The 3,108-nt window shown below is 48.8% G+C and overlaps 1 long non-coding RNA gene across 1 annotated transcript; it reads right to left on the bottom strand.

The window, feature by feature from the left end:
* On the bottom strand, positions 1 to 2,025 carry LOC147646558 (uncharacterized). The gene is made up of 3 exons (XR_015281844.1): positions 1,893 to 2,025; positions 836 to 913; positions 1 to 172 (listed from the first exon to the last, which is right to left on the bottom strand). It is a non-coding gene; the product is annotated as an uncharacterized LOC147646558 (long non-coding RNA).
* Between the last annotated feature and the right edge of the window lie 1,083 nt (positions 2,026 to 3,108).

Here is a 3,108-nt window from a genome sequence, read left to right as displayed (position 1 = left end):
ACTCACCCTTTTCTCTTCCAGCAATACCAGATTCCAGCATAGCACATCATCAGGAAAAGTGCTCCACCAGCCACAATGGCCATTAACTTAGTCAAACCATGTGTTCCCTGGTAGAAAACTCTTCTCATGCTCTCCCAGATCTTCTGAGCATGTCTTGTGGTGCCGGCTGCATCTGTGGGAGCAATGGGCAGCGTGAGCCTGTGCTGTGCTCCACTGCTGAGCTGGCAGCACGCTGGATACGGCCAGAACGTTCTCTGTTTCCCCCAGAGCTGGGGCCTGCAGGCACCTTGCCACCCCTTGGCACAAGACTGCTCAAGCCCTTGAGCTAGCATGGCACAATTTCTCTGTGCTGTGCTGGTCTTGTCCAGGCAATACTTTGCAAAAACATGGATAAGGATCAGGAAAATGCCCAGGCTTTTGAAGCTGCTCCACGGCCCTCCATCCTCCAAACAGCCCCTACACCTGATCTACCCTGAGACCGGGAAATTGCAGGGGATCTCAGGGTGTGCATGGCCTGTGCTGCTGTTTGGGCTCCCTGTCAGCTGATGCTAAATGCCTTCCTGCAGAGGCTGGGGAGAAGCTGCAGCCAGGCCAGGCTGGGAAAAAGCCTTGCAGGCCAGGAAAGCAGCAGTGGAGCAGCGAGGCTGCCATGGATCCCTTCCCGCTGTGCTGGGCATGGCGTGTCCAGATGTGCAGAGAAAGCCCCCGGCTGCTGAGTCTCAGGAGAAGGCTGAGGGACATGGACCCACCACGGCATCTCTCCAGATCACTCAGGATTATGTCCAGATGTTTGAATTCCTCCATTGGTCTCCCAGAAGGAAAGGCTTTGACCTACCCTCATCATCTTCCTCATTATCAGGCTCAGTAACTGATATGGACTGGGAATCCAGATCATCTTCATCATCAAGTTCATCTGCAAAGAAAGGCAGGGCAGAACAGCTCCCGTGACACTGCTGAAAATTCTCCTTCAGGCTGGAGTGGCAGTGAGTGCACCTGGGTGACTGGTGCCCTCCAAGGCACTCCCTCATCTCTGCCTTGCACTCCGGAGCAGGAGCAGGGGGACCACGTGCCTGCAGTGGGCCCACACTGGGATGGAAAGAGCCCCTTGCATGGCAGTCAGGAGAGAAAGGACTCCCTGGAGCTGCCAGCAGCTCTGAAGTGAGCCCCAGGCAGGGCCAGGGCTTGGCAGCAGCAGTGGGAGCAGCTCAGGCTCCCTGGGGCTGGCAAAGGAGCCACACAAGGCACAGCCCTGGGGCACAGCCCTGGGCCTGGCCCCTTCCCTCTCTGCTCCTCTCCGTGGCTGCACAGAGCACATGGAAGGAGACACTGGCATTGCACACGGGAAGAAAATTGACAGCTAAATGCTCCTTCCTCCCACTGACAGCAATGCTGTGGGATCACTCAGGGCTCCAGAAGGGAGCAGGGTGACATTTCCAGAATCCATCAACCTTCAGACTCTTAAGGGAAATGGAACGTGAGAGTGCTCTTGCCACATTGACACTGATTATTCTGTGTGGAAAGGGACATAGAGAACTTGCCTCCAGCGTCTGGCAAGGTCTTCAAACCACCATTAACCAGCACTTTCAGATAATCCATGTCATGGTCCCAATCTAGAAGGCAGCACAGATCAGAACCATTCCATGGTGCGCTGAGATCCCCTTCTTCCTTAGGGAACTGGGCACTGCAAGGGGTTTGGGTAAGGCTGTGGGAGCCAGATGTCAATGGACATGGCCAAAGCTGCAGAGGGGCCTGGGGAGCTCTGGGCTGGCTCTGGTTACTCTCAATACCCTTTCCATGCTCTGTGCAACATCCCTGAAGGGCAGGCACAGCCAAGCAGCAGAGATGGCAGCTCAAGCCTCAGCAGGGCTCAGGCCCAGGGGCACAGCAATTACCTCCTGTGACTGTGCCTGGCATGGCCTCCCTTCCTGCAGCAGAGGCTGCCCATGGGCCACTGCTTCCTCCGGGAAACGCCGCCTTCAGCAGAGCTTTTTGATCGTTCTCTGGAGAAAGGAAAAGGCACAGGTGGATCAGATGGAACTGAGAGTAAAAGGTCTTAAAATCTTAGAAAATCTGGGGACTTAGAAAGTTGGGTTTGGAAAGACGTGGGACAAGAAGGCCCTGGGAAATGTTAGGCCTTGTGCTTGCTAAAGATCATGTGAAACTGCACCTGTGGAATCAATATATGATAAATGACACAATTGTTAGATGTGATTAGATATAATTATTGTTTAAAGAACATGAGGAACAATGCTAGGAAGCTGGGGGGGATCACGAGAAATCCATGCTTGGGCAAAAACAATGCATACAATAGAACAATGTAAGTTTAATTGCTAATATGTAAGTTGTAGAATGATAGAGTATAAAACATGTTCAACTCAAAAGCAAGATGGGTCAGATTTGGGTCTGTGTACCCCTGACACCCAGAGCTCTTCAATAAAGCACCTGCATATAATCATTGTGTGATGATGTGTGTTCCTGAACACGAATTTCATCAGATTTTACTGATTTTGTGGATTTCTCTTGAATTTTGTGGACATTTGTGGACATTGTGTGGGATATTTCCAGAATTTGGTAGAGTTTTGAGAAGATTTAGGGAATTTTGTGGGATTTTTCTGGAATTTTGAGGGGCTTTTCGAGAATTTTGTGGGATATTGAAGAGATTCTTTGGGATGTTTCTGGAAATTTGTGGGATTTTTGTAAGATTTTGAGGAGACTGGAAGAATTTTGAAGGATTTTTCTTAGATTTTGAGGGAATTGGTGGAGATTTTGTGGCATGTTTCTGGAATTTGGCAGGGTTTTGAGAAGATTTAGGGAATTTTGTGGGATTTTTCATGAATTTTGTGGACATTTGTGGACATGTTGTGGGATGTTGCTGGAATTTTGAAGGGTTTTGAGAAGATTTAGGGATATTTTTTTATTCCTCTGTAATTTTTGGGATTTTGCTGGAATGTTGTGGAATTTTATGGAATGTTTTAGAATTTTCTGGAATTTTGTGGGATTTTGAAAAGAGTTGAAGAATTTTGAGGTATTTTTCTTAGATTTTGTGTTAATTTGTAAAGATTTTGTGGGATGTTTCCTGACTTTCGTGAAGTTTTGAGAAAATTTAAA

The sequence above is a fragment of the Cyanistes caeruleus genome, unplaced genomic scaffold (assembly GCF_971803275.1).
Source record: "Cyanistes caeruleus unplaced genomic scaffold, bCyaCae1.hap1.1 HAP1_SCAFFOLD_91, whole genome shotgun sequence".
In the NCBI taxonomy this organism is placed as follows: Eukaryota; Metazoa; Chordata; class Aves; order Passeriformes; family Paridae; genus Cyanistes; species Cyanistes caeruleus.
This window is presented reverse-complemented; position numbering and strand designations above follow the sequence as displayed.